This window comes from Lactuca virosa, chromosome 5, assembly GCF_052849685.1.
Source record: "Lactuca virosa cultivar CGN04683 chromosome 5, Lactuca_virosa_CGN04683_v6, whole genome shotgun sequence".
Classification (NCBI taxonomy): Eukaryota; Viridiplantae; Streptophyta; class Magnoliopsida; order Asterales; family Asteraceae; genus Lactuca; species Lactuca virosa.
The window spans coordinates 191,606,775-191,618,313 of NC_136430.1; positions in this window are offsets into that span (position 1 = coordinate 191,606,775).

Here is an 11,539-nt window from a genome sequence, read left to right on the forward strand (position 1 = left end):
CTGCTTATACTGCGAGGTTCAGTGACCTGGCTCTACTTTGTCTCGGGATGGTCACCCCGGAGAGCAAGAAAGTGGAGATGTACATTTGGGGACTAACTCCCCCAACTCAAGGGAATGTTCTAGCTGCTAAACCTCGTACATTCGACAGTGTCAAGTGTCTGGCACAGACACTGATAGATCATGGAGATAGCCAAGACTCCGTGACAGTCATTCCTAAACAGCCCAAGGAGACTGGCAGCAAGAAAAAGTTCTGGAACAAAAGAAAGGGGCAAACTTCACAAGAGCCCTCGAAGAAACAACAAATAGTAGCAGTCCATACTGCTACCATTTTTGCTGCTGTTCCTACTACTCAAACACCTCCCACCCGATACGTTGGGATTCTACCAAGGTGTGACAAATGCAATTTCCATCATCACGGACCTTGCCGTGAGATACAGTGTAGTAATTGCAGCAAAAAGGGGCACACAGCCCGTTTCTTCAAGACACCAGCAAAACCAGCCGGCCAAACCCCCGGAGCTGGAGTAGGCCAAGCCTGCTATGGATATGGTGCAATCAGACACTACAAGAGGGATTGCCCGAAGGCAAGAAATGTTGGCAACACAGGGAGAGTGCTGACAATGGGTCAGGAGGAAGCAGTAGTTGGTCCTACCGTAGTTACGGGTACGTTCCTACTTGATAACTCTTATGCATGCATTTTCTTTGATAGTGGTGCGGAGAGGAGTTTCGTTAGCCATAAATTCAAACACCTACTCAAAACCAAACCACGATCACTAAACGAAACATTCACCGTCGAGATGGATAACAGGAAGAAAGAGAGCACTAACGACATATTCATAAGTTGTACCCTTACTCTAAACGACCACTCTTTTTCGATTGACCTTATGCTGGTCTCCATAAAAAGCTTTGATGTCATTATCGGCATGGATTTGTTAGGCCCCAATCGTGCTGATATTCTTTGTTATGAAAAAGCCATTCGCCTTAATCTGCCTAATGGCGAAGCCCTTGTTATCTATGGAGACAAACTCAGTTCGAACCTTCGCATCATATCTTGCATCAAAGCCCAAAAATACATGCGAAAAGAGTGTCACGCATTCTTAGCTCATGTAGTCAATGAAAAACAAGAAGTTAAAGACCTCAGGAGCATCCCTGAAGTCTGTAACTTTCCTGATATCTTCCCCGAAGATCTTCCATGAGTTCCTCCTAAACGCCAAGTCGAGTTCCGAATCGACTTAATCCCTGGAGCTACCCCTGTAGCCAAATCCCCGTATCGTCTGGCTCCAACGGAAATGCAGGAATTGTCCAGCCAACTAAACGAACTGCTTAGTAAAGGATTCATTAGACCAAGCTTCTCACCCTGGGGAGCACCGGTCCTGTTCGTTAAGAAGAAGGATGGATCTTTCCGAATGTGCATAGATTATCGCGAACTGAACAAGCTTACTATTAATATGTACTTGACCCGACCCGGCATGGATTAATGTATAAGTCCATAACTATATTTGGTATGTGCATAGATTAATGTATAAGTCCATAACTATATTTGGTATGTACTTGACCCAACCCGGCATGGTCCATTTGGGTTGCACTTCGCCGGCACAATTTATATGGATAGTCTTTTGAGAATAGTATATTTATGATTTATATTAATATATTATAAGTTCTAATATATTAATATGGAATCATATTATTTAATTAGTATTGATCAAGAACTAATTTAGAATTAATTAAGTGATAAAAAAGAACTAATTAAATATGAACTCTTATATATATGGAATGGGCCAAGTTCATTTAGGTTGGGCTAAGCTTTCATGGATGGTCCATGGAGCTTTTAACCCATGGATCCTATGTAAATGAAAGGTCATGGGTATTAGGGTTTACATGGATGTAACCCTAATCCTCCATAATATATAAAGGGGTCCTTGGCTCACAAAATTGGCACACGTGTGTGAAAATAAGAGTGGGCCGATTTTAGTGTGCATACATATTCTCTCAAGTTCTTCCAAGGTGTTTTGGTGATTTGTGATTCCATTTGAGGCTTCCACACTATTGGGGCTAAGCTCTTAAAGCTTGAAGACATCAAGCTACATCAAAAGGTATGTCATCTAACTAGAACTTTGTAGTATAGATGCTTCATAATATGCTAGTTAGGATGAAACCTTGGAATAGTTAATATTTGCATGTATAATAGAGAAAACATAGATCCAAGGTTTATAGGGTTGCATGTACACCATAGGAGTGTTAGCATGCTCAAAACCCAACAGTGGTATCAGAGCCATGGGTTGTTTTCTGTTATATTGATGCAAATGTATTTTTTTTTTCAAGTTGAAGGAAAAAAAAAAGAAAAAAAAACATGAAGTTTGTCAAATTTTATGATAATTACTTGATTTTATGAAAAACTAATTATTTATAAAATTTGAGTCATTTTACTACAAGAGTTGAATTAGGCCAATTTATTAAAAGATAGAATGATATGATTATTTTATTTGTTTTAAAAGTTTGATCTAAATGGTTTTAAGTAGTTACAAATTTTGTCATAAAATTTTGGAACTCAAAAGTTTTTTTTAAAGTTATGATCTTAAGAGTTTTGAAACTTCCATAAGTTATGGATGTGAAATGTCTCATTTATTAACTCTTTAGGTTATGAATTCCAAGAGTCTTCAAAGGATAATTGTCAAAGTTTCAAGATTTGTATTAGTTTATATGATTATCTAATTCCTTGAAAATTGTTGATGTGAATTATCTTTACTTATGAGTTTAATTTAGATCATAGAAAAATTATTTGATTATTGTGTTAATTGGAATATTTGATCTTAATGGTTTTTATGAACTCCATAACTTGTCCTCAAGTTATGGAAAGTGAATGAGTTTTTCTTTTTAAAGTGTCATTAAGTCTCATAGGTTATGAAAATAGAAGAGTCACTATTTTTAATGTCATCATTAAATGATTTAATGTCTTCCATAACTTGTCCTCAAGTTATGGAACTTGAATTTTTTTTTTCATTAAACCTTAATTAAACTCATAAGTTATGAAAAATCCAAGAGTTTTGAAAGGCTTCAAAACTTGTCCTCAAGTTTTGGAATTTGTAAAGTTACCCCCCATGTATACTTTAATTCCAAACTAGACCTTAGAATTTTAAAAGTTTAAAATTCAACCCTTATACTATTATATAGATATGTATAAGATAAAGTCAATCTTACCATTAGTAGGCCTCATTCACGAAGCCGGTCTATAAGAGGGGTATAAGGTTACTGCCTATAAAATGGCAGTTTAATGGGTGTCCACTCTCACTCACCACTTCCTTGACCGGTGGAGGGTCGTTATCCGAACAGGTAGGACAAGGACTATAATTCTCCCTTCATTATAAGTATAATGATAAATACTAAGTAATTAAACACTTATAAATTCCCAATGTTAGTTACTTAGGAAAATGTGAATAAGGTGCTAATCCATGAAATTACACTTTGCACTTTGTTTAAGCTGTTAGTGGAGCGTGTGTGGTTAACCAACACACTAACCTGGACTTAACAAGGTAGGCAAAAGGGTAACTTAATGTTTATCATAGTATCGTTGGAGCGTGTGTGGTTAACCGGCACATCGATTGAGGGGTAAATATTAAGGGTACCAAGTATATTTGCATGGTTACTTCACACCTTGTTTTGTGATCCTCGGCATCCCAGTCACAAAACCTGCAGGGCACACTCGAGATTGAAACATGCCATTGAAAAAGTTCAATGAATCTCAAAAGAATCTAGGAGTTTCAAAACCAATTAAAACCTAATAATACATTTCGTTTATCTTGGTGGAAATTGGTGAATCGTCATTCACCTACCTTCAAATATTTTATAGCTTGGATTACGGCATCCCTCTTCCAAGTTATAAAATAGTTTGTTGGGTCCTAGCCTTAATATATCATATTGGGTGTTATATTAAGGACTTAAATCAACTTTGCGTGAATTTCTCCCATTGTTGATGTCTGGTTTAGACAACAATGATCTTCCCAAACCAAGCTTTCCTCATGAATATGACTTCCCGAGTTTGGCTCATGGAAGTCATACATCTCTTCCTCCACCTCCTCCAATTATTCTCCCTAACCCACAAGTTCAAGGTCACTCAAGCCCTAATGGCAAGCAAGGTCTATGTGTGATCACATCTTAGAGATGAAGTCACATATTGACAAGCCGGGAGAGTTAGGTGTCAAAGTCTTGAGAAAGTTGGATGTTCAATCACTTTCTAAGTCACATAGTGAGTTCCTTTGGGACTACTATGAAACAGACTATGACATGAACCTTAATGATCATATCTATTTGCTTGGTGCTGCTGAATCAGCAATGATTTGGAACGATAGTAAAGCAAATTTGATTAGAAGATCAACTTCCCAAAAACTTTATGGACAGTGACAATGGTGACACTGGAAATCCAGAAAAAGCATTCTCTTCCCAATGGAAAGGGATTGACCATAGTCAACCCGGTTGACCAAATGGTAAAGAGAAAGGCTAAGTCTGAGATAGTCCCATTACCAAAGGGTCCATATGTTTATTTTGCCAAAGGAAGGGGCGTTGATTGCAAAGCTGCCAAATTTACCTAAGGATGTTAAAGTCAATAAGTTTGACTCTACATCAGGTAGAGCCCATTATCTAACTCTGTTAAGTTCTATTTTGAGATCCTCATTACATGATGTGACTGGGTCACATGTTGATGTTTTAAGAATCAAAGAATAGAGAGAAATCTTAAAGGAAGTATATGTTGATTCTGATCGCGAAGGTGGATTTCGATCGCATCATAATTTTGAGCAGTTGCTTAAGAAGTTATGATATATTGCTAAGGAATAGATAACAACGATTTTCCATGTGGATTGTAAGGATAAGTTTTTCCGCAAAGTTTTAAAATAAAAGAAAATTGTTTAATTTTATTTATTTGAAGTATCCTTACAATGGCATTTGTGGAAAATTGTTGCTTATATGATTCCACTGACAACAATATTGGAAAATGGATTTGATTCTTTCATTTGTGGTAGTGTCTAAAATTACCAAATCAGGAAAGTTCCTCATCACCCAAGTTTCAATTGGACCGAAACTTGGAATCATGCAAGTTGAATAGTATGATGAATGAGAACTTTCAAGCATTGGAAAATCAAGACTAATTACTTGTTCACATGGATGTGTGAGTCAAGTGAAGGACTAAAGGGATCGAGTACACATTCTTGTGCACTGGTCATGTCCACCACAAAGCTCGTTAAGACTATTTGATTTACTAAAGTTTAGTAAATATGGTTATACTTACAAGTTTAAGTATAATTATGAAACATTGGAAAAGTCTCAATGTATGGCAGGACGAATGGGAATAATCAAATTAGGCAGAAAGATAAAAGTTTCTCAAATCTGAAAAGATGGGAGAGTACTTTAGTATCATGTTTGTGATCATCTTAATGATTTAGAAATCATATCACAATTAGTCCTCTAAAGGTCATCTTAGTGCATTTTTATGACTAAGAAGAGGAGTCATGAATTGTTGAAATGGTTAGATCAGGAAGATGAGTCATACTTCGTTCCAAAACAATTCTTAGAGTCATACTCCAAGATTGTAACTTGAGTGACATATCTTAAAGAAAGGTTTAAAACACTTGTCAAATGTAAGAGTAAAAGTGTCCTACTCTTGTACATTTGAAATTGGTAAGTTGTGATGTTTTGGATAAAACAAAGACCAACTAAGGCCAATTGTGTGAAGTGTTTGTCTTGATAAAGAATCCGCACTATCTCTTGAATATTTGGCAAGATAGTCTTATATGTCAAGAGGATAGTGGAAGTCTTAAAGATCCTAAAAAGAATTTCAAGAACTAATCAAGAATAAAACCTGAGGTTCTTCACTAGCAAACGACTTGAGGTTTATAACCTATCGTGTTGACATATTCTGTGCCCATTCCAGTTAAAGTTGGCTTTGCATAGGAGTTCTGAAAGTTCTCAATTGGTTGCATAACAACTTGGAAGCAATGGCAGGCCCTGTACTGCCAGGTGGCAAGAAGTTAAGATTGCATAAGTTCAGTCCATATGAGTTTGGATTTGTCATTATCCTTGTCTTATGACTATGGTTTTAACGATTCACATGGATAAGAACACATACACCATAAAATCTAAGGGTCATAAGGTTTCTCTCCGATTCATGAAAATGATGGTGAGGAAACACTTCCACCAAGTAGATTTGAAGTAGATGGCAAAAGGTCTAAACAATTGAGACTATGATTACGGCATCCCTTTTCATAGTTCTGAAATTGTTTAGACACACATGCTTGCTATCTAAGGAAAGGTGTATGATTTTGATAAAGTTTTATCAAAGCATCTCGTATCAGAAATCTGAACTTTGGTAAGAAAGTCAATAAAGTATTGATTTCTAGAAGTCCAGCTGATTTCTGAGTACATGTCAAAGCTAGTGGGAGCATAAGTGTTATGCTAATAATCAATGTTAGTGGGAGCATGATAAATTGTTAGTGTTGCAAGTTAGCAATGTTAATTATAGAAAACAAAAGTTTCAATTCGTGAGGCTGCAGGGATTGAAAAAGTTGTTTTGCTATAATTAAGGGAGAGGATATACTTCATTTCAGTTCTAAAGGCTTAGATTGAGACCTTAATCATCCTTAGTCAAGAATATATATATGAATTTCATGTTGGATTGGTTCAACTTAAGGAAATTCTATATATTGCGTTCTCAAAATTCGATTATGATTACGGCATCCCTCTTCATAGTCAAATTTTGAAAACATGGCAAATAAAAATATTGTAGCAAAAGACTGGTCTAGAATCATGTCTTTATGTGAGACATCATGAATCGTGTACCATTTGCTTTGGGTACAGGATCGATTGCATGTGCTATAATATTTGTCATTTCTAAATTTTTCCAAATGCCCAGAGGCATTAAGAAGGGAAAAGGTCTAGAATTGGATATGACTAAAATGATTAAGCAATTGTCAAGGACAATCTGAGGTTTACCAAAGATTGGTTGCTCAGGGACAGTTGGAAGTATAGTGCTAATTTTGGAAGGACCATATTGACATATTCTGAAAAGAGGCATCTCTTATTCAGAATTGATAGTCAAAATGAGAATATGGAGTTGTCTCCATAGGTGGAAGTTATCTGTGTAAGATTAGAAAACTTAATGCAAGAAGCATGTCCAAAGCAATGTACTTTGAATATGAGACTTAGTTTCCATGGAGTTGATCTCCATTGGAATACCTTATAATGACTATTGACAAGTCTTTATGACTTTGTACATATTCATTACAGGAGGGTCAGTGCATATAAGTTTAAAATCTAAACAGATTTCGATAAATGATAGGAATTTGAAATTCTCACGTTTTTCGATAAGGATTTGGGAGTGTGAAATTAGAATCATTGAAATTATGTTCAATTGGTTTATTTCACAAAGTAAGGATCATAGACAAACATAGAGTGCATACTTGGTGTATGGCAAAGCTATTGTTTAAGAAAAACATAGTGTACATGCTTGGAGCATGGGACAACTAGTGTTTTTAATTCAAGTATAAAGTTGATAAAACCGAAACAATGAATAATGAGTAATCAGTATGGTGATAAATAAAAGTGTTTATTTATATTCATAGGGTTTGATACCATATTTGATTCATTTATTCTTGTGTTTCACTTTGCATGTTTTGACTTCCAGAATAACTAAGTCGCTCTTCCTGAATGATTAAGTTATTCAAACCATCCACAGCCGGTCATATGTTGGAAGTAGATATGAATCAAGACTGTCATGGGTTGGTTTGTAGAGGTCCAAGTTGGTGGACAAAGTGGTGCTACAACACTCATGAGTGCTCATAAGTTCTGAGTATTGGATTCAACCCGCGCTCATTTGAATCACTTCATGGATTTTATCACGAGTGATCATGAGACGATAATATCTTATATTCTTCAAACCTAGAGATATGAGTTGTTACTATGAGTTGGTTATACATTGATTGCACGGAAACGCATTTGGTAACTCGATGTTATAAAATGTGCCTTTGTGTATGATTCAACAAGTAGTAGAACAAGCCATATGAGTCGAAGTTTATCCATTCCTTTTACCTTCGGGATAAAAGCGATATCTGTGGGCCCCTCGATGATTTAGCGATGACACATGTGAGTGCTTGGCCAAGCCAAGACTGATTTGATTTGTTCAATCAGTCAGTCATCATAAATCGAAAATCGGGAAACAACAAATGGACAGAGAGAATGATTATAATCCATGTCTCAGTCCATATGATATCTAGAATGGAGGAATATATGATCCCTTATCTAATGGATAAGTCATTGACAAGGTCAGAGTTCGACAGCGGCTTTAAGAGCTACGATTGCCAGTTAGGTTTTGAAGTCATACTCAATAATAGTTTTAGACTTATCCAAGTGGGAGACTGTTGGATTAATGTATAAGTCCATAACTATATTTGGTATGTACTTGACTCGACCCGGCATGGTCCATTTGGGTTGCACTTCGCCGGCACAATTTATATGGATAGTCTTTTGAGAATAGTATATTTATGATTTATATTAATATATTATAAGTTCTAATATATTAATATGGAATCTTATTATTTAATTAGTATTGATCAAGAATTAATTTAGAATTAATTAAGTGATCAAAAAGAACTAATTAAATATGGACTCTTATATATATGGAATGGGCCAAGTTCATTTAGGTTGGGCTAAGCTTTCATGGATGGTCCATGGAGCTTTTAACCCATGGATCCTATGTAAATGAAAGGTCATGGGTATTAGGGTTTACATGGATGTAACCCTAATCCTCAATAATATATAAAGGGGTCCTTGGCTCACAAAATTGGCACAAGTGTGTGAAAATAAGAGTGGGCCGATTTTAGTGTGCATACATATTCTCTCAAGTTCTTCCAATGTGTTCTGGTGATTTGTGATTCCATTTGAGGCTTCCACACTATTGGGGCTAAGCTCTTAAAGCTTGAAGACATCAAGCTACATCAAAAGGTATGTTATCTAACTAGAACTTTGTAGTATAGGTGCTTCATAATATGCTAGTTAGGATGAAACCTTGGAATAGTTAATATTTGCATGTATAATAGAGAAAACATAGATCCAAGGTTTATAGGGTTGCATGTACACCATAGGAGTGTTAGAATGCTCAAAACCCAACAGCAACGACGCTGGGTAGAGCTACTCAATTATTACGAATGCGAAATTCGCTATCATCCCGGTAAAGCCAATGTAGTAGTGGATGCCCTTAGTCGAAAGGAGTACTCAGGTCGTCGGGTGAAGACACTAACCATGACAATCCATTACCATCTGTCCACACAGATCAAGGAGGCCCAGTTAGAAGCCTTGGAACCGAATAATGTGGCAGATGAAGTTTTGAGAGGAATGGAGAAGAACTTAGAGATAAGGGGTGACGGAGTTCGTTACTTCATGAATCGGATCTGGACACCAAAATTTGGTGGCTATAGAGACGTTGTCATGAATGAAGCCCATAAGACTCGATATTCCGTTCACCCAGGTTCAGATAAGATGTACCTGGATCTCAAGAAACTGTATTGGTGGCCAAACATGAAAGCAGAAATTGCTACCTACGTGGTCAAGTGTCTAACTTGTGCAAAAGTTAAGGTAGAATACCAAAAGCACTTAGGTTTACTTCAACAGCCAGAAATACCTGAGTGGAAGTGGGAGCGGATTACGATGGACTTCATAACCAAGCTACCCAAGACTACGGGTGGTCATGACACCATTTGGGTAATCGTCGATAGATTAACCAAATCTGCCCACTTCCTACCAATCAAGGAAACAGACAAAATGGAGAAGCTAACTAGAACTTACATCCGAGAGATAGTATGACTGCACGGTGTGCCCATATCTATTATCTCGGATAGAGATAGTAGATTCACCTCGAGATTTTGGCAGTCACTACAGAAGGCTCTCGAAACTAAGTTGGACAGGAGCACAACTTACCATCCTCAAACTGACGGGCAGAGTGGGAGAACCATACAAACCCTAGAAGACATGCCGAGAGAATGTGTGATTGACTTTTGTTGAGCATGGGATACCCATTTGCCACTGATCGAGTTTTCATATAACAATAGCTATCACACCAGCATCAAGGCCGCTCCATTCGAAGCCCTTTGTGGCCGTAAGTGCAGATCCCCTCTGTGTTGGGCTGAGGTGGGTGACATGCATCTAGTTAAAGGGCAAGTCCCTGATAGCACTCTCACTGGCCCGGAAATCATTCGAGAGACCATAGAAAAGATTGTACAAATCCGAGAACGACTGAAAGCCTCAAGAGATAGACAAAAGAGCTACGCAGACAAGAGACGAAAAACTTTGGAATTCTAGGTTGGTGACCGCGTTCTGTTGAAGGTCTCACCCTGGAAGGGAATGATACGCTTCAGAAAGCGTGGAAAGCTAAATCCAAGGTACATCGGGCCATTCGAGATCCTTGCTAGGATCGACCCAGTAGCTTACAAACTTCGTCTACCACAAGAACTTAACAACCTACATTCTGTCTTCCACGTGTCAAACTTAAGGAAGTGTCTATCCGACGAGACCGTTATGATTCCACTCGATGAAATCGAGATAAACGAGAGCCTTAACTTCCTGGAAGAACCAGTAGAGATCATGGATAGGGAAGTCAAACGAACGAAAGAAAGTCGCATACCAATAGTGAAGGTTTGCTGGAATGCAAAGCGGGGACTTGAATTCACTTGGGAGTGAGAGGATCAAATGAAACAAAAGTACCCGCATCTTTTCCCTAGTCCATGATGTATTCTATATAACAAGAAATTCAGGACGAAATCCCCTCTAACGGGGGGGAAAACGTAACAACCCGTTACTTTCCGGGTCAACAAAAGTCAAATCCGATGAATAAAATTCGAGTTTTTATTTATTTCGTTAACTTTGTAAAAGATTAGAAAATAATATAAAGTTTATACAAGTTTTCAGAATCAAAAACACTCGAAAAACCTAGATTTCTCCCTCGAAACCGCAAACCTCGTGACAACAAACTGTTTGCGGCCGAAAACTCCATTTGTAACCGAAAATCCCTTTTTTCGGCCGAAAACCCAACCGTGTATAGGTTGTTCACTCGAAAACTTGGTCTTTTCCTCACATTTCCACCCGAAAATAATCTTATTTTGCTCTCAAGTATCATCTAAGAACATTCATATCATCAAGAACAATCCTTTGAATCTTCATATTTTTCACCAAGAACACCAAGAGCAACCTTCATATCTTCAAGTGACCGAAAACAACTCAAGACCGCAAACCATTTACGGCCGAGAACCGTTTTCGGCCGAAAACTCCTTGGAAACGAAAACCCTTCAACACATGTGCAATTTTTGGTAACATATCCTAACACAAAAACAAGTATTTTCTAACACTTTAATTAATGGTTTCGCTAATTTAAATACAATTATGTGTTTAAATATTACTAGGATACCGTTAGTTCCGCGTACGTCAACTCGAGGGTCATCTTTCCAGTCTCGCTGTCCAGCACGTGCACATAAACAACTGTGAGTTCATACCCCTACATTTTCAC